The sequence below is a fragment of the Pogonomyrmex barbatus genome, unplaced genomic scaffold (genome assembly GCF_055798465.1).
Source record: "Pogonomyrmex barbatus isolate J1 unplaced genomic scaffold, ASM5579846v1 scaffold20, whole genome shotgun sequence".
In the NCBI taxonomy this organism is placed as follows: domain Eukaryota; kingdom Metazoa; phylum Arthropoda; class Insecta; order Hymenoptera; family Formicidae; genus Pogonomyrmex; species Pogonomyrmex barbatus.
The window spans coordinates 592,398-618,845 of NW_028297117.1; the positions used below are offsets into that span (position 1 = coordinate 592,398).

The window sequence follows — 26,448 nt, forward strand, 5'->3', positions numbered from 1 at the left end:
CCGATAACGAAGCATCATTTACTGTCTCACGGGGAAAGAATAATTACTAAATATTCCAACCGTTTAAAACAGTGAGAATAGCGAATACATTGTAAATGGCGATCATTATTATTATTATATTATTATTATTATTATTATATTCTTTTAAACAGTAATATATCAAGCTTATTGTTGTTAAAAGCTTCCTAAATGGATTTCATTACGAATTTATTTAGATACAAATTGCGGAAAGAAAGAGTCGGGAGGCAAGCAGAAACGAAGTTACGTCTATGCAAAAATAATGTAAAATTATTTTTTAGAAATTTTAAATTATTTTTTATTATTTTTAGATTTTAATACTCTCCGTAATGCAATAAAATTTACATTACTTAATAATTGTTAGGATACTCAAATAAGCGACAGTTTACAAATAATCCGAATATGAGGTAAAAAAGTATAGAAAAATTAAAAGGTCGGTTTTTTTCAATAATATCATTTTACGCAATATGTAGTTAAGAATGTTATGCTCGTGGTTTCTTCTCGTGTTTCAATCTTAGTTCCAATCTTAGTTTCAATCTTCAGTTCTTAGTGAACACTGAAATCCATCTTGGATACAGCTCCAAAAAAATCGATAGTTTGGAATCAGGCGCTTCGACTCTCGATGGTTTGCTGAGCTGGTCCGATCTGGGACTCTGGTAGTTCCAGTGGCCATGACTCAGCACAGAATGTCATCCCTTTAGCTGTCGTATTTCTGTTCTGAGTTTACACAGCCGCCATCATGGGTTACTCGGACGTTTCAGAATCTAACGCGATCGAATTTCTTTCATGAAAAATCCGCTTTCACGGATTATGGTGTTATTCATCTCGAGAAATGGACACTATCGCGATCCGTTTTGAGTTCATCGTTGATAAACGGCTAGAAATTGATCTCTGGTTTAGAACATACTGTACGTTTGTATTACTTGCGAAACCTACTTCTCTAGAAATTACTAGAAAAAAATTGATAGAAATCGAGATTTACTCTCTGTTTCAAAATTGCATTGAAATCTCTAAACAATTTTTTTTTTAATACTGTATGATTTGCAGTTATTTTTATAATCTTTTCACTTTATTTGAGAAAATATTGGGAAGGAAATTTTGTATTAAACATTGGATTTATTAAATAAAAATGAGATAAATACGCAATAATAAATTTTACGGAAATATTTTGATCCGTCGAAAATCGCTAGCTTTGTGATAAACAATTATGGAAATTATGGAATAAGCGATCAAGGAGATAAGATACCGACAGAATTAATTAATATCTTTCTATAAAATTTTCTTGGGGAAAAATCGTGCGAATATTTCCACACACGTACATACTGTTTATATAATAAGCATAAGTTTGATCTTTTCTATATTAAATTTTATCAACATTTTCGATGTATGTTTGTATGACAAACATCCCGTCGAAGGTGGTCCTTCCGTACTTGGAGCCGCCTTTCTAACGTATCTCACAGAACTTAGAGGGTCCATTGTGTTCTCCACTGCCTTTGTAAGCGAACGATCTTACAAAGAGCCCTTTTCTTTACATTGTTGCTCGATGCTTGTGGAAAATGAAAGTTTAATACCAATACGCGGTGTCTCGCGTATGCTGATACTCCTTGGTAGACAAATCTTTATAAATTTGCGTGCATTATAAAACTCTCATAGATTATCGTGATACCTATTGTATTTTACTGCATTCTCATTATAGCACAAATATGGCGACAAAATATGGAATCTTATATACATGACACATACAAGCTGGAAATACCATGAGAGTACGAGAATTCCGGTCAACTGTCAATTCCGCGACACATTCGATGTTCCGCAGCGATAACATTCTTCCTTGTGAACTTTACAATTTTCTTCAATTATCTCCTTCCATGGATCGTATCGTATATCGTCTTAAAGCACTTATTATCACGTCTGCTCGCTCGATTATCTATGATCTTAGATCTTTTAACAGCCTCGCGAAAATGGAGGTAATTGTTAACAAGACCGTGGCATTTCGCCTAAGAGTATTAATTTACTTCTTCACTCAATTGTGATGTGGTTCGAGCCAATTGTGAACGACTTGTGCGAACTTGAACAGTCACATTTCATAAATTCGAAGGAACACGTACTCTCGGCAAGTTTTTCAGCCAACGGAAAATTTTCGCAATGCGCTTGACCTGTACGTTTAGATAAACCACTTTACTCGTCAGGTTCACGAACGTGATGCGAATATCGAACTTCCACATACGAGGCAACTCATGTAGCAATCAAGAAGTTTCATATGAAAAACATACGATCGTTTAAATTCTACGATTTATATTACATCGTTAATTTATAAACATAATATATTTATGTTTATAAGTATTAAACATATTATGTTTTTATTTTTTTATATTCTTTCGATTTTTTGCTAATTTATTTATTGATTTATCTTCTTATCATATTTCGAGTAAAGTAGTACAAGAAATTTTGCGTGAAATGTGAGGATTGCAATAATTTTTTTTTTTATACATCATACATCATTACATACATACTCTAAAATGTATTTACATATCTACATAAATAAAGTAAAATTTATTTTTAGAAAGTATTATTTTTGGAAAGCTTTAGAAGCCTATTGTGTTATGTAGCATGTAATGCTGTTCAGTAAATCAATATGTACACACGTAATGCAGAAATAAAAGCCGTAGTCAAATATTGGATAAAATATTTGCATATACAGGCAATTAACTAATAGAAATATTATATTTAGAGTAACGATTCTAAATATCATTTATTTATTCGCACAATTGTTTCTTGCGATATTCAGAAACGGCACTTTGCATATGAGAAATGCGATTAGCTGTTGATTTATCGAATCTACGTGTGGCCGAGCAGATCCTATAAGCGTTCAAAGTACGAACCCGTTCATGTCATGAATCGTCTATGCAAAGAGATGAATTTTCAAATTGTATTTGATGTATGTTTCATGTAAATGTGAATTTTCAATTCACGTCAAATTAGGAAATTAAGTTATAAACATGATATATATTTGATATGTAATTCTTTTAATTAATTAATTTTTTTTATTCGTATAAAATTGTATAAAATGCAATGGAATATATGTAATTACATTAAAATAATTTGACTCTTCTTCGTTATAATATAATTACATTGAGATAAATTATTTTAATACATTTTTATTATAACATGTTATTTCATATAATCCATATTTATTAATTGTAAGAAAGCTAAATGTTATAATTTTAAAAATCAAGGTACTAAAAATTTTTTATTTTCAAAATATAGTAATTAAATGAACATTTTTGCACAATCAAAATAATTATACGATATATATTTTTAATTTATAATAGATGTGATTAATGTCCATCCAAAGCTTTCTATTTTCTAATATCATTTAATATTATTGAGATAATGAAAATAGAAATTTTAGTTTCCTGACTACGAATATTTTTCTTCTCGTGGAGATTTATGATTGAAAGCACCAGAAAGTGGAAAATAGCGATTTCATAGTTCCATATTTCTATAGATTTTCGTTTACAGGCCCTCTATTTTGCATATTCGTTTCCTTCATATCGTAATCGCATATCTATGAAAGGTTCCTCTGTTCCATCCTAAATAGATTTTCCGTAGATCCTCTATGAAAGATTGATATAGGAATATCAGATTTCTTTGCGCGGTCTACCTCTGCAACGATTCCCATAAATCTCAATGTTTCGTAGAAAAGTATTGAAATTTTGAAAATAGCATTCTTCAATTCATTCCTAAATGTCTGAATTTTTCTTTGTATTCCATGTTTTCCTTCATGTTGCTCATCTGTATTTTATCACTTGATATCTTTGCGCTTATTTTCTTTAAGATAGCATTATTATTTTTAAATTTATAGATATGTTAGAACATTATGACTTTTTTTGCACCACGAAATATCTGCGCGAAGAGGAACGCAAAGAGTTTATAAAAAACTAAACATAGAAATTTCATTGCACGAAAGCACGACGAGTTTCTTATTTGCTTTCTGCATCTTTGTCCGCAGAAATACGATCATCGTGAATGGTACGTACTTTTTATCTCTCGCATCCGGAGATGCGTTTCCATGACATTGCGGAAACTCGTAAAAGAGACACGCGCACGTCGCGAACGCGTCAGGAACTTTTTTTATCGCTTCCGTGCAACGTGCAACACTGCAGATTGCGATTGCGTTGCAGAAACGTAAATGTCGATTACGAAGACGTATTTTTATTTTGCTCGCATCATTCTTTACGATAATATTTTATTTTTCGACCGATATCGCATGCGATGATAATACTATTTGCGTCATAAATACATTATCTTTCATTTTAATTCACATTTCTGGCAACAAAACGATGTACTTACAACCGTTTCATTTCTCTACAAGCGAACGCGCAGTCGGCAGGGAAACAACGATGAGATAACGATTCGGGTGAGGATGAGGAGGGAACGAGAGTAGAGAAGTCAAGGAGCAGGTTTGTAATTCATATTAAAGTCTCAGAGGACAAAGCAATCAAGTCGCCCAGAGCGAGCGGTTGTGGCGCAGACTCGGCTGGACTTCCGCGTCGAATTAAACTTACAGATCCGCCAGGCACACAAAGAGACGAGAACAGACACGGAGAAAGCGTGGATAAGAGAGGTCAGGGGAAGTTGTCGGATCAAATGAAAGGAAAATATTGTATTTTTTATGAGGGGGTCGTTCGGGAGACAGGTTCGGGGAAAACTTGTGCGAGAGAACGAAACCGATGGACCGGCAGGGAAGCGAGGAGAAGATGGAAAATAAGGTCGTTGCTGAAAAAAAGATCAAAGTTGGAATGTGTCGACGATTTGCAAAAAGATAGGGTGCTCTCCGAGTGCTTTATTACACGGCGACAGGCTTTCAACAACGCTCAAGAAGCCCGCGGTTGCAATCAGGACTTTAATGTAAATGTAAATCCGCAGGCAGTACATCCGGTCATCCGGATTTTGTAATCTCGTCCGGAGGACTTGTGTGGAGTGTATATAGTGCTTTTGATAATATTTTTTTCCCCGTGAAACGATCGTGTGTCTTACGCGGCCTGAGTTGAAGGCAATTAAGCTCGCTCGTCGCAGAAAATAAGCATCGAAGAAAAATAAAATCGTGCAAGCCCGAAATTGCTGAATACTAATCCAAGGCAGGATTTATGCACATAATAAAATTTTCTCTGAGTCTTTCGCACGTATGTGCGCAGAAATTCTCGAGAAATCTCAATGAAATATTAAAAGCGAACAAATGTATCTGTGATTCATAAAGAATGATATATGATTTCGGCTCCATCATATACTTCATAAGACATAAAAAGAAGTTTCTTACAATGAAATCAATTAATGTGTTAAAACGAAAATGTTAATGCATATAATATCTGTTGAATAAAGTGGATTTAACGTGTGCGCAACGATCAAACGCATTCGCTTAATGTACAAAAGCGCGTTTTACAATAAGGACAAAATCGTTGGTATTCTCTAACCGCGACATATGTAAAACACACAAGTACAGAACGCAGTTCTGGCTTCTTTAAAGATAAGGAAGAAAAAATAATTATGCTTGGTTAACAATAGCTAATCCTATTATTCAAGATTGTAATATTGTACTTACGTAAACATTTCTAGTGAATATTCATATATGACTTAATAACGAGAGGTAAATGCATGTTACGTTTCGACACTTGGACGATCCTTAATGAAGATGTAATCGCGATAGTTATTAGATAGGCTCGCGTGCGCTTTGTTATTAGATCGAAGTTCGGCAGGCCGCGAGGAGTTAACTAGATTCTGATGAAACCGTAGCGCGAATATCCGATACCTATGTACGTTACCCTTACAGCAACGCTAATCGAGACTGTACGACACGTACTGGATCCCTAGCACGAGGCACGAAAATTTTGGGCCTGGCGTGAAAATGATCTCCATCACGCAGGTATCGCCGTTTTAATCCAACGTGAAGCGCATGCAACGACGATAATTGACGACCATCGTGCATGAAGACGTTGCGCAACGCGAAGAACGGATTCAAAACGGGTGTAATTTGAGTATCGCGCCGCGTGCGTTATTATTATTTCAATTTCCTGACGTAGATCTAGAGATTTGCCTTTAATCATAATAATTTGTCTTTAATATCGTAAACATTTCCGACGGCATTATTTTAATGAGAGAGACAGAGTAAGATTCACCGCGATAACGTTATGAACTTTGTAAGACGTACGTAAACAAAAACAATTAATTTTAAATCAAGGTAGATATTCCCACGTAGAAACAAGAATATTATAATTTTCTTAGAAGATTTTAGTCTTGATTCGATTGAGTTTATATTGCAAGCAAATATTTTACTTTTTGTTCAACTCAGACTAAAAATCCTCTATGAAGATTATAATATTCCTGCTTATATAGACATTTATCTTGATTTAAGACTCATTTTCTTCCGTGTGATAAGATTGTTGCTATTTAAATTTTATGTAAATAAACGTTGGACCGAGATAGTTCATAAAATATGATTCGATTGATCGTCCCTGATTGCTATTTATTCTCTGTTTATTCCCTAAGCCTTTGTAAAACAGTCTGCTGACACAATGTGTCAACATTACGAAGATAAATATTTAAATATTTGCGTTTCAATTGCGGCGGTCTCCCTGCTTGAAGCGAGGAAAAATTTATGACATATTAATCCACGTATCGCTAGAATATTTTGAAGCGTCAGAGATGGACCGCGGGATCGAATCGTGCCGAACGTTTCGAAACGTTTACAGCGTCAGCGCGGATTAATGTCGCGGTTAATGCGATAGGAGCGGCGACGTTTTTTTTTTTCCAAGGTCCCGATCCGCAATTTCCATCGCATCGCGTTCCATCTCGACCCGAGGTCGGGACCGGAGTGTCGTCGGGCATCGGGCTCGGGCCGCACGTTGCGGCGGATGGACGGGCGCTTCGTGACGTCTCGGGTCCATTCGGGCGGCGAACGGAGCCGCCGAAGTATTCCGACCAAACTCGGCCGCAGTAGCTCGTGGAGTTCGGAATCAGCCGCGCGTCAGTGCTCCAGCGGACGCGATCGCGCGCGCACATTTAACTCGGTTGCATTTTTAATTCGATTCACTCGGCGGCGGCGGCTCCCACTTCGCGCGTCGCGACGAGACGCCCTGTGCATGTGTATGTGTGTGAGAGTGAAGAAGCGACCGTGTGCGACGAATACGCCGTGCGGGTGAGAGGAGAAGAAAGAGTGCAAAATGCGCGTGTGAGCAGTGGAGGCGAGCGATCGCGGCGTCGAGAGAGCGGGAGCGAGCCGAACGTTTGCGGAAAAAGAGAGACGAGATCGCGAGTTGCATCGCAAGAGTTGCCCCGCGACATTCCGAGAGTTCCTGGCATTCCACACGAGCGCCCAACGTGTCCCGGAGTGAAAAGGCTCCTTTCGCTTCAATTTCGGCGGAGTTCGTTACCTGAGCGCGTTACCTGGCCCGTTTTCCTTTCGTGACGGAGCGATCGGAAAGAGAGAGGACAGAGAGAAGCGGCAAAGACATCAACGGAGGCGGGCGGTGCAATTGTTGACGGCGCAGTTTTCGTAGCGAGCGAGTGATTCCGCGCCTGTGATTCTGGTCAATTAGCGTGTTTTGTTGCTCCAAAGGAGAATAATACGCACAGTCGAATTCGCGGAAGCGAAAGAAGCGTTACGCGTGACGTACGCGCGTCATTCACGGCTAACTTCACACGCCCCCCCTCCGGTGGATTCACGCCGGTGATTACATGCGGATGGAGTGACGTGGCAGCCACTGCCGATTGTCTCGCCAGTTTTTTTTTTCTTTTCTTTCTTTCTTTTTTTGCTTTTAATTAACCGTCACGCTGATTCTTCCCATTCGAACGAGGGTTTGTTTTAGTAAACAATTATCACTGTTATCGCGACACCCCGAGCAAACACGTCTGTAGTACGGACGCTAATCGTCGTGTTCCAGTTTCGGGCGCGAAACCGCCGGCGTTAATAATCGGTCGACAGGTCGAGAACGTGCGATACAGCAAAGCTCGACTTTCGCCGGCTCGCCTCCGTCGGGACATGCAACAGCTCCGCGTGACCTTTTGAGACGCAATCTGCATTCGATCGGAGTAGCGCGATCGTGCCGGGTCGACCGTGCTGCATTGGCGATCGAAGCTCGAAACCCGCACGCGAAACCCGCCACTCCCGAGGATTCGTTCACCAAAAAAAAGAAAAAAAACGGAAGCTCCGTTTTTTGCGTAAAAAAAAAGAAACGGAAAGAGGAAAGAAATAAAAAGCCGGCGTCACGCGGATAATAGTTCGTGACAGCAACTGCATAGACGCACGTCGGAACGTTGTCGATGATCGTCGTTCCGTGCCGCGTTTTACATATTTTAACGCGGGGATTAGCGAGGCTCTCGTTAACTGTTGGACGTTTCAACAAGCTTAACCAGCCTAACCGGATGAGATTGTCGTTTCGCAAATTGTAGCGGGGAACAATTGCGACGTGTCCTGCGATCGATCTTTCGCATCTCGAGTGAGATACCTGGACGTTTTACTGGAATCTTATACTGCCCATCGTTCTGTGATAAAACCTGTGATATTACGAGATTTCATCAGGATTGATCAGGAGAGAACATTCTTCTTCGTCTCCGGAAATCGGTAAAGTATTGAAGTCTTAAATCACGGATTTCCCCTTTATATGTGCCTCGTGGTAAGATAAAATGCAGTGGTTTACAAAGTTGGTGTCGCACCTTTTTCACTATCGTTGCAATGCAGACTTACGGCTTGCGTCGCGTCGCGCATTGCCGAATGCCGATAAATTGCAGCGATAACCGTAATAACATAACGTTTATTGCTCAAGTCTATCTGCCACTGCCTTTTATCTTAACGCGGTTGCGGTTGTTGTCTGCAGTCCGGTTATCGAGATGCCGATAATGAAATTGTCGAATATCGCGAAATATTTTTCCGATCGTGTGTAACAGCGAACTCGCGAGGCTGATCCATCCATCGATTTGCGAACACGTTAGGAATTCCGAAAAGGAAGCGAATGAGATATCCGGGGGGAGGGGGGGGGGAATTTATCGATCTGACGGAGATCCAGCACGAAAAGAAACGAACACGCCAATTTTCATTGATCACCGGATACGGTGACTGCCGGTAAAATTCAATCTTTGACACTTGGTTGTCCACTTAGCGACCTTCTGTGAGCTTATTAATTCGATTATATTCCGTAAAAAGAATCCAGGGACCAGCGAACAGGAATATGCTAGTTGATTCTTTTACACAGAGTTTGATTTCATTTCTGTTCCCTTTTCATCGGGACTGCAAAAAGCTTAAAAATTTCCTGAGCATCTTCTGAAAAAGGGGACAGTATGAAATGCACATTTAATATGTACATTTAATAATGATACAATCTGATGAATCGATCAAAATGAAAGAATTATCAAATTACGTGTGTATGATCTTCATATAAATACAGAACCACGTTTATTTGTACTCTATTTATAAGAACAAGTTTGCGCTCCAAATATATGAATTCATAGTTGAGCTTAATTCTAGTTTTTTAAACATCCTATTATCGGAACTAATACTGGTAAAAGAAAAAACTAATTAATCTTTATTATCGGAACCATTCGGTTATTAAAACTGTTTAGCCTCCCATGTGTTCGAACCAACTGAGTTTTACTATATATAAACAAAAGCTTGATCTTTATTTAGAGAAATTTTACCGACTTTTTACCGAAATAAAAGGAAGCTTACAGATAATATCATCTTTAATTTAGTTTATTATATCAATTTCTTTTTTGTTTCTGATCGCATCTAAAATTGTGAAAAGATGCGAGTATTGATATAATAATCCATGTGTATATGCGATCAATATTACGTAAGAGAAGTTGATTTTAAAGAAGCATCTGACATTTACTTCGTTCACTTTGTATGAGTTTCTCATCGAAAGTCCCGTTCGTGATTTCTGCTGGGAATTTGAGTGTAGTCGAGAAAATATCTTTACGATGCGTGAGGGTGCCGGTTGAAGCCGACGACCCCGAAGAATGTTGACCAAGGCCGTTTGGGTCTATTTATAGCGCGGCAGTAACGAGGTAGTCATTTGTGGGGAACCGTATTTTCAGATGTCAAATCCGCGTTAAAAGCACGTGTTCAGTGAATTATCTCTCGTCTCGAGAACATGCGGAACAAGCTTTTGTAATTGCACTCCTAATATTACACCGTCTCAAAATGCTTGTCAAAATAATGAATCTCATAAATTTGATATGTAATGTGATTTGTTCTTTTTAATGATTTTATAGAAACGACGTTTATATTTGTGCATTTTTAATCGATTAATTATATAATTATTAATTATTAATTATATAAGTTATTAATTATATAATTTGTTGTTTGTTTGTTGTTTGTTTATCGTTGCTTGTTGTTTGGTTTCGAGTATTTAGATAAGGATGAAAGAAAATTTTGTAATATATGTATATATGCATTTTTTCTGTCATAGAAGTTAATTTTAGTATCTTAATTAAAATATCTTTATATTTATTTGATATCTTTTATCTGTTTGGGCAGAATGATTATTGCGGTACCAATTACATTCAAACCATAATTTTGTAAAATTTCAATAGCTTCGATGAATGTTAATTAAGTGGAATGTTAATTTATTTATTTAATTTTGTTTCATCCTCTTCTGACTCACGTATATATTTCCGAATCGTAATTAATATTAAAATGAGTTATAATTGATAATTTTACGATAATGAATCATCCAATTTTACTTATATTATCACGCGCATTTGTGATTACTAATCATAGCAGTAAATTGCGAATTAATTGAAGCTCTTCTTGCATTTATTTATCTTCTCGCGGCTTTATTTGATTTGACCTATTTTCATTACGTTACATAGAAAATTGTCTACACACACACACACACACACACACACACACACACACACACACACACACACACACACACACACACACACACACACACACTGTGACATTTTTTTATCAACCAAAGACTTTTTGCAGGACTATATCGAACGGTGTAATTTGTGAGGCAAATCGGTTGACTCTCATGATATATTTCACTCCGAGCTTTCGTTGTCCACGCTTTTCGCGATACGCGGAAAACGTGACGCTTTCGCTCGGAAATTCCACGCCCGCGGTCGTAATTCGGCATTTATCGGTCGTTTTTCCAGCGAGCGTTTCTATTCACGACGGGAAACGGGAGAAGAACCGGGACACTTGCGCGCGTGGCGAATATGAAAGTCTAATGCGCGAATCTAATGCGGTCCCGTATCCTTTCACCGAAATCGGTCTGTGAAAAAAGGAGCACGAAATTACAGTGGCACGGTCGGAGGGTAGGAATCGTAAATCTAAACGCTCGGTTTTTAAAGCGTCTCGCAACCGAGGAGCGACTGGGAGGGGGAGAGGGGAGGGGAGGGAGGTAAAAAGAGAACGTCACGCCAAACGGTGGTGACCGCACGAGAGCAACGTGACCCCGCCGTGCATATTCCACGTTCGTACAAATTCACGAACCGGTAGATAGTCGACGCTGCGTTGTGCCAGTAAAACGGGGCGGATGATACGAAGCTACTTTGCATTATGCAGGGCAGGTAACAGGACGCGGGTGCTTTTAAATGTACTGTATACATTGAAAAAGTTGCCCCGTTGGTCTGCGGTGAGTCAGTCCAAAAATTTAAATTGCACTCACTGTACAGCGCGGCGCACTTTTATATCGTGGCTGTCGCGCCTCGACGTTCCGTCTCTCTCTCTCTTCTCTCTCTCTCTCTCTCTCTCTCTCTCTCTCTCTCTCTTTCTCTCTCTCTCTCTCTCTCTCTCTCTCGCTCTATCTCTCTTTCCTTTCCATCTCCTCGGCGTTAGGCCGATATGCATTATGCAACGAGTTACCTCGATAGCTGCAATCAAGGAAGAGAGACGCGCGACGGTTGGACGTTTTGGGAAAGCGAGTAAACTGTCGCGTAAGAGAATAAAGCGTCGCGACGAGATCTACACCGCGCCCGAGGCGTCGTAGCGAAATGTCACGTCGCGTTGGGTCGTCTCACGAAGCGAGGCATTAGCACGCCTGAAAAAATAATGGGCAGGCCTGTGAAGCGGTTTGAGACGATTGGACGAACGAAGCACGTAACAAAATGTCTTAGCTGCGAGAACTTTTTATGCTCACAACGTCGCACTCAGTCCGCGTCAGTGACGAAGAATTTATGAATGTAGTGGAGTTATCGCTTCGCGCGACCTATGGAAAATTTCCGAATTATAGCTGCCATGATAACTCCACTAAATTGTGACATGATTTGAATTAGATATATTTCAATGAAAATATACTCATGTTTTCTTCTAAAGGTTTATTTTATTTATTTACTTTATTTGCTTTATTGTTCAAAACTTATTTGATTATTGTGATCGCCAAATATCGCCACCCCTTTAGAGAGATCGATTGGTTAAGATACTCTCGGAAAGTGGATGATTTAGATTCAATTTTTAGTGATATTTTTCGCAACAAGAATTTCACCTCTAGAGGGGAAGAAAAGTCGATTTTCAAATTTGATTATTAATTTTTTAAAGGGGAAATAATTCAGCTTTGAGCTGCCACATTACAAGTCCATTAAAAATGATGGCATGTGATTCGCAATGTAAATCAATGTCCTGAATTTATATATAAAAATTCAAAAAGAAAAATTATATTCTCCAACAAAAGTTGACCTTTTTTTGCGACATGAACGCGAATAGTCATTTTCGATGTACTTTTGTCCGCTGAACACGAATTTATTGTCCAAATTTGACTATTACGATCACAATTTTGCGGAAAATGGAGATATTAAAGACCAAAAGCGACAATTTGGAGAGTTTTCATAATGTTACTCTAGTGTATTAAATCTTTTTTCTAAATTTCACTAATGCCATACGAAAATATCATATATTTAGCTTCAAAATGCACTTTGGTTTGTTCCGATATGATCTTTTGTTTTAGAGACACAGCAATTTGAAAATAGTCCTTTTCCATATAGTACATATTGTTCGATAGAATTTGATTTGTTTTTTCATTACGAGTGTAAATAGTCATTTCGATATATTTTTTTTCCTACTGAATACAAATCAAAATTTAAATATCATGTTACAATTTTGAGAAAAATAGAAGTCAAAGAGACCAAAAATGACGATTTTAAGTATTTTCATATTGTAGTACAAATTTTTTTTTTAAATTGTGCTATGATAGCTAAATTTTGACAATGGATCCGTGTTCGGCAGGAAAAAAATACATGAAAAATGACTATTCATACTCGTGATGAAAGAAAAAGTCAAAGTCTACATTCCATCAATATATATTACATGGGAAAAAAGCTGACAATTTTCAAATTACTGTATTTGGAAAATGAAAAATCATATCAAAACGAACTGCGTTTTAAAATTAAAAGTTGATATTTTATCATTAGTGAAATTAAAAAAAAAAAATTTGTATCGGAGCTACAATATAATGAAAAATCGTTTTTTGGCTTTTTTGACGCTATTTTTCTCAAAATTCGTATCCAGCAGATCAAGAAATGATATCAGAAATGACTATTCGCATTCATGTTGGAAATATTAGATATTTAAGATTAGATACCCAAAATTTTGTCTATCGAATAATGTCACTTATTATCCCGTTTTAAAGATTTACGTTCGATTACCCGGTGCTAATTTAATAAGATTTGACTAATAAGAATAATCGCATTACAGGTTATCACCTCCGATAACATATTAATTCCATCGTACTGCAAAAATTTGTATAAGTACTACATATCATTTGATCATCGCATATGGACTATTATTGTGCAATTGTCAACAATTACGGTTTTGTTTGACCATTGTCCCTGACAATCATGCTAGACAGCGTGAGCTACTGGCACGTGAAAGGTCAACGCGGATCATCGTGTAATGTATTCCAGTATCTCACGTCTCGAAAGTGCAGGTTGATTTTGCACATCCATCGTCGTGTCGTTTAAATCCTTGTTTGCACAGCCGATTCACATTCATAATTGTCATTTGCAAACTTTACAATGTACGTGGATCACATGTCATAGGCTAGGTATTTGTATGATCACGGGTTGGTTTAGACCGGATAAGGTTTCGCGATGTACCGATGATTGATGAAAACTGTGGAAAATATTTAGCCAATTTATCAAAGAACAGAGCATTCGTACACGCTATATTTTTTGCGATAATCGTCGAAACGATTAAAAACGGGGAAAGACGAGGAATGTGCTTGCGATGTGCCTGCGTTTTATCTCGTCAATTTCTCTAGCGATGAAATTTAATGGTCGCGAGAGATTTTTAACAATACATACGTTTGCATAATATAGCTCGGGGGGAATCAAGTTTGTTCGTCAAAGAACGGCGACGTTAGTGTGTGATTTTGCAATTTCTCTACGTCTTCTACTAGAGACGGTTGAGCTCTTTGCATTCTGTCCGCACGTGCGAAACGCCATTCACCGAGTGCACGTGGAAGAGATGCGGAATGCAAACGGTCTGGAATTGCGCGACTATCGCGTCGTTGACAATCCGGTACTTGTTCTTGCGACTTGTTCAACTACAAGCGCGTAGCGAACGCATTTTTAACGCGACGCGATACGACGACGTGCATCGCTCGATCAACGAAGGGTGTGAGTGAATCTCGTGACGCGCGGCCTGAATGATCCGTTCAGAAGCGAATTGCCATTCATACTGTATAGCGAGCTACGTGCGTACTATCTGAGAGACGTAAAGGTGGATCGTAAATAGATCGTCGTCTTTACCTTGACCGTGCCGCATATACGGATGCTGCGCCTTCGGCACGCTACGTGTTTTTTTCTACATTTAACGAACAAGAAAATATATTTTCTATACCCCAACAAAAGATTATTTGTCAGAAATAGGAAGATATTTCTCTTCGTAAATGATCTATTTTTTTTTTACTTTTATTATCCGTAATATCTACAAGTATAATTATTTGTTTAATTGTGATTCTTGTTATTACTTTTTAGTAGAAATAGCTCATTCTGTGTAGCTATCATTTATCACTTTTAGTTCATTTATTAGCAAAATGTAAAAGAGATAGTCAAAGATTAATGATCTCACAAGCAATACTTTGTGAATGTCCAAAAGATTAACGGCTTGGTAACTGACAAGCTGATCGCTAGAGCAATTCTTGATAATCATAAGTAAAATTAGTGATTAAACTTTGCAAAAAGTGCTTTTTTTTATTTTAATTTACGGGACTCATTACTTTCATCGGCTTTTACGATAAACTATCGAACTATCAGCGACTCATTAAGAGAGTTGTCTCTTTTAGAGATTTACTGAGTGCTTAAAGTCACCGATTAATCGTATGCGTGGGATGCTATTCGAAATCGATGCGAATACTCGGTTCCATCTTGCAAACTTTTCCAATCATACTTTTCACGTTCTCGCGACGACGGACTAGAAGGAACGGTGGCAACGGAAAGGAGTTACGACGTACGTAATGAAAGTTCACCGAGAGAATTTTCATTGGAATCTTTCCTTGGGTTGATCTGATTGGGTATGTTTTTACGTCTTCTCTGCCCCGAGGTAATCGTTCAAGCCTAAAGGAAATGTCTGAGAGTCTGGCCGATTTATCTCTTTTGTTACGATTAACGAGCCGTGCAATCGCACATTATGTTGTCCTTTCTTCGATCCGCTACGAAAATTTCCGCTCGTCATCATTATTAAACTACTATGATGAATTAGGTTATAGCAACATCGTATATCGACAAAAGTTACGGTAGAATGCATACGATAACAGCGATAGTTAACGAAACTGTCTAAATTAATCAAATATTTGCGGAGTCTGGTGAGATATACGGATGATATATCCGAATGTATGTGGAATATTTGGAACGTGTAATTTAAATTATGTTTGCACAGAATTCTCGCGATCACGGTACTTGATTTACACTTTCCTTTCATCACAAAGTTTTAGAAAAAAAAAAAAAAAAAAAAAAAAAAAAAGAAACAAAGTTGCATACCAGCGAGCTCGGCAAATCCGTTTTTGCCCGTCTAAGATCACACTGGTGGTTCCTTCATCTTTCCTAAAAACTTTTCTCTCGTCCTGTCAGGATGATTTATCGTATTGGCAGGAGAATATATGCGCCGCGATCGATTGTTTTGTGAATCACTTGCACTTGTATTCTCGTGCAGGCAGCTTCGTACAACGCTTCAGCATCGCTTCGTGTAACGAGTGATTTGTTTTTTACCGAACTGAACGACGATTTTGTCACAATTAACTTTAATGCGTTTAATTTTTGTTGAAAAAAAAAAAAATAAAATTTTCTCTATTAGCGCTTTTGCTATCGATGTTATTATTCAATAATCTCTAAAAATTTTATCAACTAAACTTTTTTATGAATAATAAGCTGTCAAATCTTATTATAACTAAGCATTGGCCCAATATAAATATGTTTATATAAAATAAATATATATTTTATAAGATATAAATAATAAAATTAAAGAACTCTCTTTATATATATATCTAGGTTTTAATTTTCTTTCTTGAAATAACGTCTAAATATACAGAAATGTATTTATTTTTTACTAGACATATTGACAAGAAATGTCTGAATGATATGACATACGTATCAAAACGAAACTTTTATCGGTCAGAATTGCTAAAACTCATTGTTCTTCGTGACACCGTCTGCTTTTCCAATGGTCCATTGTCGACATGGACTAAACTGTCCTATCGCCAAGTTCGAGAAGTGGGCCATCGAAGCCCCAAAGCACCATGGCTTCATATCTTCGTGAATCGGGTCACCGATCGCAAGGTTATGTCTTCTTTGGTTATCTAGTTTAACAGGGTCAAACTCCAATGAATGCTCGTGGAATTGAATAACGAATTGAATAACGAAATAATATTCTATTCGATTAAATAATTTAGTAATAACAAACAAGAGATATTAAATTATTAATTATATTGTGTATATTCATTTAATCAATTGGAATAATGGAGCAAAGCTATGCACTTCTCAATGTACTTGTAACATCAAAGCAATTAAAGCTTTTATATCAAGATTTCTATTTTGTATATATTATATATTTTTTACATTTGTAATTAAGCCAAAATAAAAATACGTATGAAAAGATATATGAAAATTTTATAATTAATGTTAAGCAATATTTTTAAAATTATATTAAATATTAGAACTTTATTTATATATAAATGTAAATAAAATAATAAATTATAAATATGTTGCATATTTGTTGTTGTGATAACAATGATTACAACAACGCTGATGTAAAAGATATGTTCTACTTTAATAATATGATATTGATATTTTTCAGAGAATTCTGGTTTCATAACAATGAACCATTTCATTTAATAACATAGATTATTTAAACATTTTTTTAATATCGGCTTTCTTGTCACGTAACGTGAAAAGCATGATTTTGATATGTAGTCGCAGATATACTGTATTTTTATATTTTTATATTCATTTGAATAAAATTCTGCTCTTGATACATAAATGTTAGGAAAGCTTATTATATAAAGCTTTTTTTATATGAGATAAATATAAATATCAAACTTTATGAGTTAGTATTACATAAATTAACAATTTCTTCTAATTTTCTAGTTTGTTATTATTAATTATAATTAATTATGTGTTAATTATAATTACAAACTTATTTTTTTGATATTGTAAAACAAATGTAATGTGCGATTTATTTAACATTTTATAATAATTTCAAGATCTAATATAATAGAATGTAATATATTAAAAAATATATGAAATATTTTTTGCATTTTCTCATTTTTAATTAATTCAAAAAGATGTATTTTTAATAAAAATTTAATAAAACGTAAATCAAATACAATTAAATGCTTTTCTTGTAATATTATATAATTTTGTTAAAATAATTTAAATATCTTGTAATTTTTCCATAATTTTTTTATTGCGATTTATTAATGATGTAAAATATTTAAAGAAATTTTTATCGAGAAATTGATCATTAGAATAAGTGTATCCCACGAATATGATTTTCGCGAAAACGACGTACTATGTGTATACTATTTAAAGAATAGTTCCATGGAATGTAAAAGCTGCTCTTTCTATGCGCTATCTTTTATCTTGTTTCTATTTTCTCTCTTTTTAATGAGAGATACGGTTTTACGACATAATGTTCCATTTCTAGACCTAGAGAAGCCAACTAATTTACAAAACAAAAAGAGGATGTTAATCTGCATCATTCGTCTGTCAAACTCGTATTTACCTGTCTCTGTATTTAACCATCGAAGTTTTCGAGAACATTGGTGATGTCGTAATTAGAGGGATCCGAAATTAATTTGTTGGAAATTGTTTGGAACTATTATAGGTTGACTGTACTACTTGACTGTAGGTATAAAATACTACATTTCAATTTAATCGCTTTTTTATCAATTATTTTGATATTAATTTATTAGATATACATATATTTTTTAAAAATACAATAAAATAAAAATGGATTTTATATTTATAAATTAAAATCCATTTTTATTTAATTAATTTTATTTATATATAAATTATAAATTAATTTTATTTATATATAAATTTATTTATATATAAATAATTTTGATTGAATATTAAACAGAAAATTAATATTTATGAATTATTTATTTGAAACATTTTAAAAATTTAATGAAGTTTTACATTCTACTGAAATATTGTGTAACGAGGATGCGTCGCAAAATGACTGAAATGGCGCGTTACTTCCGTGGTAAATCGAGCGCTCGTTTTATACGATTTAACGTGCAAATGCGACGCTCGCATTTTTCTTTGCCGCAGGAGCAAATACTGAAAGAGTGAGCGAGCGAGTGAACGAAACACTAAGCAAGAAATTGCGCCCCGAGATGGATAGTCACGTTCACATTGTACATCGAATAAACACCCATCCGGAGTGCATACATAATACTAAAAACTGGCAAAAAATTTATTTTACGCACGTCGTATCCATTTCGTGAGCTTTCACATTATAACTCGTACTTGAGCCCACGTGCTAGAAATTCAAACAATAAATATTGAAGATGCAATTGCCATATTAATTAAAAAAAGAGAAGTTTGAAATACTTTAGAAATTATTCCGCGGCGAAGTTTGTTAAGTACGGGGAAGACTCGCGGATTGTATTAAAATTCACGGGCATCTTGGGATGTTAGAGAAAACTAGGGTTTTCAACGTCAGCGATTTGTTTTCTTACTTTCATAACGAGTGCGTTTTGCTCTACCCGCATTATGCAAAATTTTGCACAACGCGCCGCACTTTGTCTAATTAAGTTTTAGTAACCTTTTCAATTCTACATTTCTCTTTATGCGAGTTGAAGTGAATAGAAGTCGAAAAGATTTTTGAAGAGTCTGCATAATAGAGTCTTCATGATTTCTTTTATGCGGATAAATGAAATTTATATTTCTGGAAAATGTAAAAACGAAAATCTATACCTATAAAAAATTCAAAAAATTCAATGAACAAAAAGTATAAATCTTGTTAATCAAAGACGATAATAGAATTGAAAATGTCACTGTTGAAAAATAAAATCCTTAATGAGGATGTATAAAAGTCTTATATTTTATAAGTAGAAGCCTTATTTGTTATATATAAATGTCAGTGACAAAAATATGATAAAGACGGTAGGAAAATTTTGTTACGTTTGAAAGAAATATAAGAGATAAAAAAAATCTGAAAGCGGAAAATACTCTTATTGAGTATGATAATCAAAAAATTATATTTTATTTATAAATTATTATATTTTTTTTTTAGCGAAATAGTGCTTACCCAACACAATAAAGTATTAACCATTTTACATACCTCGATTTCCGCGTTTAAAGATATACAAAGTACTGAGGGAGCAACCCTCTTTTCGCTATATGTATATTCTTCGCTATATGTATACTTGCTGCATCCGCTTTATTTCCATTTTTCTCCCTTACAACATATATTATTTCTCGAACAAATTTATTTTCTTTAATTTTTATTGTTTTTAGATGATTTGATATTTTTTAATTAAATTTTTATTTTTGGACATTAGAAAATTTTAATGTATTGTTTTAACTATTAATTTAATGTTTTTTTTAAATTAATTTGAATTGATTTCTTTCTAAAAATTATACAGAAATTATACAGAATTTATTTGATTAATTATAAAGTAACGAAAACAATCGAATAGTCATTAATTATATATACATATGTTAAAATACTGTACTATTTTTACATGTTGCAATTAATTAAGTTCAATATTTTTAATTAAAATTTATGTGAAATATTAAAATAAAATTAAATTTGATAAAATAAATTAATTTATTAATAAATATAATTAATTTATAATTAATTTATATATTATAATTAATTTATTTTATTAAATTTAATTTTATTTTAATATTACAGTTATAATTTAATTGAAGCAATTCATCTTTCATTGATTTAATTATCAGGAAAATTTTTTTGAAGAATCTAATAATAAATTTACGTGCTTTGAATTACCATATAAAAGAATATTGCGGAAAGATGATTTCTATTTTGATGTCTATTTTTCTAATTTTGAGTTTTCTATTCCATGTAACTCTCATATCGATATCTGTACCATAAATATCATTATTTTTTTTTTCGCTTCGTTCTAACCTTGCCCATCTATTAGAATATCTCTTTTTTATTTTATTTATTATTTAATAAATAATCTTTTTTCTATCTTTGAAATCAATTAAATCTTTATCACAACTTTAGTATTTTTTACCGATTTTATTATCACATGATAATATTGTTATTAAAAAATTTAATATCAACTTTATGAATTATTATGTAACGAGAAGAAACAGTAAATGCGTTATTGTATTCTCCAGCGTGTCATTTGTCGCTCGTGTTCATTAATTAGTATGCCATACGTTCCTATCGATTATTGCCTATACAAACGGTGATGAAATGGGCTTCAAACGAGATATCATTTTTATTAATGCAACTGTGAAGAATTAATTAATCGAATAATCAGATAATTAATGTAATTATTTTAATTATATTACATATTTTATATTATATATATAATTTAAAGTATAATTGTCAAGAACTAATATTTGATTGCATTTGATGCTTTAAATTATCTTTCTTTAAATTATTCTTTCTTGCAATACGATATTTTGAAAGTTAATAATGTTATATTTATGCGATTAAAAATATGCTCTTTATAAATTATCAGTCTTTTTATTGGATTTTCTAAGAGAATTAAGAAGAGTGATGATTTCGTTATCGTCAATATTCAAAAATAATTGATATTTTAATTAATTTTTTATAATAATTATCTTAATCAATTTTATGTATCGATTAGAAATTATAAAATCAATAATAATTGATTTTGGAATCTACTGGAAGCTACTTCTTATAGCAAAGTGTTTTGGTTTTCTCATTTGTCGTTATTATCTGTCAATATGAATTATGCACTCTCAATCCTTGTAACGCAATAATGATGGCTAATTTAATATTGCACGTGGCACTGAGTAATCACCATCATCAGTTACGAACTTTGTTCTCTATTTGATTAGCTCGCGTCGAAATAGTACCTTTTCTACACTATATTGCTTTATGCCTCTGGATGTAAAACGGGGAAATAAACTGCACAAATATTCCATTTTACACTTTCGTCTTCGTCTCTTGCGACAGATGGGAAAAATTCAATTTCGCTGAATAGTAGGCGGACAATTCGTTGTGTGAGTAGAACAGTTTACTTTACGGGTGAAGATAGAATAGTTGGAATTACTCTGTGTTCTATATTAAGCAATTTATGTCCAACATTGCATAGTTATCTTGTTACCACTGATGACATACTATCTCTGCTGCGGTCAGTAACATGATATCGCAACATAATTATAACAGGAAGTAGCATTATCTCGTATCCGTTATATGAGAAATTCTTTAAAAGATATAAGACAATATAGTAAAAATGTAGAATAAATAACGTATCAATGAATGATAATAATTAAATATACGCTTTAGTTTAAAAAATTAACTGCATTTTATTGGAAAAAAATACAAAATGAGAAGTTATGCCATACATATAGAACTGATGCTTATAGATATTTACAAATAAACAAAATATATATATATATATATATTAATAAATCATAAATAACTAAATCACATAAATAACTAAAAATACAAATATGGAAAGAGTTATCTTTAGAAGATTAACGAATATAATTCCTTGAAATGTACTTATTATAAAACTATGATAAACCGTTGCAGTTTCTCTCGTATAAATAACTGATAACGTAATTTAAGGCGTATTAACGCGTAATTTTCATATGAGTGGTACCAACCGACCGTCCACTGGATGATGCTGGTAGTAGTGCTAGCTCGACTAACCTAAATATACGCGGTGAGTCGCGCACCTGCCGTACTTAGCCGCGTATTATATGGGTAAAGCTTTAGCGGCGCATTATTAATTCCGGACGTATATTCCCGCCCGAGCACACGCCTCCTTCTCCGTGTAGAAACTTTGGACTTGTTAGCAAGTACTTCCGTAACCTTTCCGCGCAAGCAATGTTAAAAAGCGCCGCTACAACTTGTGAGCTTTACTGCCGCGTTAAATATATAACATCGTGCGATCGTTAAATATGCATATCGTGCGATCGGAAGTTTACCGTCGAAAGCTCCAAATCCTGCTCGTTAAGTGAGACTCGTCGTCGAAATTATATTCAACATATTGCTAAATATTAAACTGTCACCATTTATTGCGTATAACTTGTCAGGGCCATTTAAACATCTCGTGACGATAGAGTAGGAGGATAGAGACAGTGGAAACGGATCAAGCAGATCAAGAGCGCTCGTGGGATTATCGAGGACGTTCCGAGAGCATCCCTCGTGAGTGCCGTAAAATCGTGTTCCGTACGTACGTCGGAGTGCGCTTCAACTCCTCGCTGTTTCAAACCCCCCCCGTCTATCCTCGGTGACACAAAGGCTACGACCAAGTCCCGGCGCCCCACTCATCGGTTCGCCACTTCACCGAAGAGCACGCCATCCCTTGCTCCGCGTTATTTGCTCTTTCGATTCATTTCCAATGTCTATCCAATTTCCACGAGCTATTGGAGATCTCGTTTGAACAGCCATGAAGATCCCGCCTTGTTTGCCAGAGTAAAAGGTAAATGGAAATATCCGAGGCAGTCGCATTCGCCATAAGCAGGAAAAGGACTGTCTGGAAGAGCGATGAATGCGAAGGGGTTTGGATAAAAGCAAGCACGGCGGAGTGGTTGCTTGTCTGGCTTTGCATTCTGTCGAGCAGAATTTCCAATAAACACTCATTTATCTAAGAACACTCGGCGTCGCGTTATATCCCCTTTCCAAATTATTCGTATCGTGGTTATCAATCCCAACTAAAATATGTTCTCTCATAAAAAAATATGTTATCGATTTTTCCTAATTTGTGCAACTATTCTAATAAATATTAAGTACTAAACGAAAAGCAAAATAAAGTACTTATTTCTGTTACGTTATCTCTGTTACATGAATTTATTATTCAATTGTATATAAATTGATTAAGTTTTCGAAGATTTCCTTCTTGCGCTGAATACAATAACTACTTGTGACAACGTTCTTAACGAGCGAAGAAGGTCCTTTCCATGCATTATGCATATTTCGGTTACCGGAGACCGCTAGTCTTAACTGCTACGAAGTTGTATAGGACACTTTATACCGCTAAAAACAGCTCTAAGTCCTCGGAGTCTCTAGAGTGAGCGGTTAGTACAGGTACTTTGCTTCGCAAGTGACCGTTTTCTCTAGCTGAAGTACTTTAAGCGCTCGTTGTAACAGGAGAGACGAAAGATGAGTCCAACGGGAGCGAGCGACCGAAACTTGATTAGCAGTGTAGACGCATAAGCGAAGGTGAAGTCGGTGAAGTTACAATACGGGATTGTATTGCACGACATATTCAAGATGTAGTAGCGTGTATCGATGTGCATGTACAGGAGACACACAGATTTGAATATGGGTTTAGGAGAACGTGTGTCGGCATGCACTTTGATGGGGTTGACTACTTGAGGTCTAGTGGCCAAACTAGATGCCTGCCACAACTTGACCGCCGCTGATACAAATTAAGGAAACCGCAAGGCCTTGATCTTACTTATTAAGTAACACCGTTGCTCTTGTCATCGCATACCAAGAGCGCGTGAATCAAAGCAGGCTATTTCGGAACGCAAGATTCAGAAATACATAATAATTGTATTTATATAATCCGAACTAAAAAAAAAAAAAATAGAAGAAATTGAGGAAGGCTTTATAATCTTAATTTTTCTTAATAACATATGTTTAAAAGAATTTAGATTAGTTATTGTAAAAATGAATTAAAAAGTAGATCATATCATACACAAATTGATTAAATATTTTCTCATAAGAATTATGTGGAGAATAAAATGATTATATATACAACACACACACGCGCGCGCGCGCGCGCGCACGCACGCACGCACGCACACACACACACACACACACACACACACACACACACACACAAAATTATGTTCTATAAAATTATGGAAATTTGTTCGAGTTTATTGAACGACGAGCGACGATGCAATATCGAAGGTCTCGAAAAATAGGCCCTTCGTCTACAGTATCGTACATTGATCTTGAAGAATTCTTGCAAATTCCCTTACGGCGGTTTCATCCACCCGGTCTTTCTTCGTCGAAAAACTCGCTTATTACCAACCTTGAAAAAGCCAACGCGGCAGTTGATTAACTGTATTTACTTCGGCTGGTATAGCAAAATTATATCATGTCTTATCGACCAACAACGATATGTCAACCAATCGATCCTGTTGATTCCAATAATCGTCGATGAAAAACGACATAATGCCTGGAAGGTTTTTGGCAGCGTTGTGTGCAATGGATATAAATTTTGTTTGATCGATCAGAAATCTGCACAAATTTTTTTTTTTTAATCTTTTATCGTCGAAATGTTGTTTGAACAATATATTGTTTTGTCGCATATGATAATTAATAAGTGCATTTGTAATTATTTTTACATACGTAATTAGTTGAACACGCTAGTGATGTATATCACATTTAAATATCAGAAAAAATAGATAAAATAGATAAAAAATAGATGCTTATGTGAAATGTTATATAAAGTAACGAATACATATTTACTAGTTTATATTATAACAAAACATATGATAAAATGTCAGAGGCAAAGAAGGAAATCTGTTATTTTTATTATTTCTTTGTCTGGATTACTATTTTGCATAATTATTAAAAGAAATAATATTTGTTTTTAAACCAACGAGATCGTGATTGATTATCCAACCGATTTTATCTGATTGGTCAGTCATAATTTTCCAATTGCCGCGATCGATTGCGTGCGACTAAAGTTCCGTTATGTGAGAGAAGGGTGCGACCCTTCATCCTACGTCGAACGTTACAAGGTAGCTCTGGATCAATCACGGTAAAGGGCAATCGATCATTCTCGAGCAGAGAGCCATGGTGGTGTTAGCGAAATTTCGGTGCATATAAGTGTCAAATTTCTATGATCGATGCCCGGTAATAATTTGGTCGGGACCGCTAATAGGGAATACATTAGCGTACTAACGGGCGAAATCAAACGCCAAGCTTAATCTCTGTTTTATTGTTTACATGGAATTTAGTAATAGAGACAATTAATTGTTGCATGAATACTTAAAAATGCGAAAATAATATTTTCTATAAAGTAAGCATTATATTTTGTGAAAAATATGACTATTACGTAATACATTTTTGATTTTGCATTAATAATCTCACTGATATTTTAAGTTGAAAAGAAGAAAATATACGATGAGAAAATATACAAATGTAGAAATATAATATTATATAAATTATACATATATTAGTACTCAGGAATTATATACTCAGGAATAATGTAACATGTATTACAGAATATGATTTTAAAATAAACGAATGAAGAAGAATAAGTCAATAAAATCGTTAAAATGATTCAAATCATAAATTAAATGTCATAAATCATCATAAATAAGACTACATTTAAACTTTCATTACTTTTCAAATATTATTATGGTTTACATTAAAAATAGATTAAATAGATTATAATTTAATGGAATAATTACGGTGTTTACTCGAACTGTTACCGACTATATTAGTTTAAATTAAAGGACTATTAAAAACAGTAGTATTAATTTTATAGACGCGCTTGCTATTCGTAATAAAAAGAAAGATTTAAATGAAGAAAACTTAAGAGTCCCATAAGTATGATGATTTGACTTACGACTTTGCTGGCACGCTCGGTACGACTTACACTTTTTAATCCCGGTTCTTAATTTTAAGACCATGGCTCTGGTTACAGTTTCCACACGGAAATCATTTTGCCCAACCACCTGCCACGCCGGCATTAACGCCGCTTTTGTGCAAGTAGCTAGTAGTAGACGCTCGCCGGAAAATTAATTTAATCCACGTGTCGTCCGGTAGCAAGAGATGCATACAAC

At 34.9% G+C, this 26,448-nt stretch overlaps 1 protein-coding gene across 2 annotated transcripts in view; it reads left to right on the plus strand.

The window, feature by feature from the left end:
- alpha-Man-Ia (alpha-Mannosidase class I a) overlaps positions 1 to 26,448 on the plus strand; it is a 557,932-nt gene that overhangs the window by 239,019 nt on the left and 292,465 nt on the right. Inside the window, exon 1 of one of the 2 annotated variants that reach the window (XM_089077689.1) lies at positions 6,999 to 8,638. The exons of the other annotated variant lie outside the window; for it this stretch is intronic. The gene's annotated coding sequence lies outside the window, so the exon portion shown is untranslated. Of the gene's footprint in view, positions 1 to 6,998; positions 8,639 to 26,448 lie in introns of those variants that run through there. 2 annotated transcript variants of the gene reach the window in all.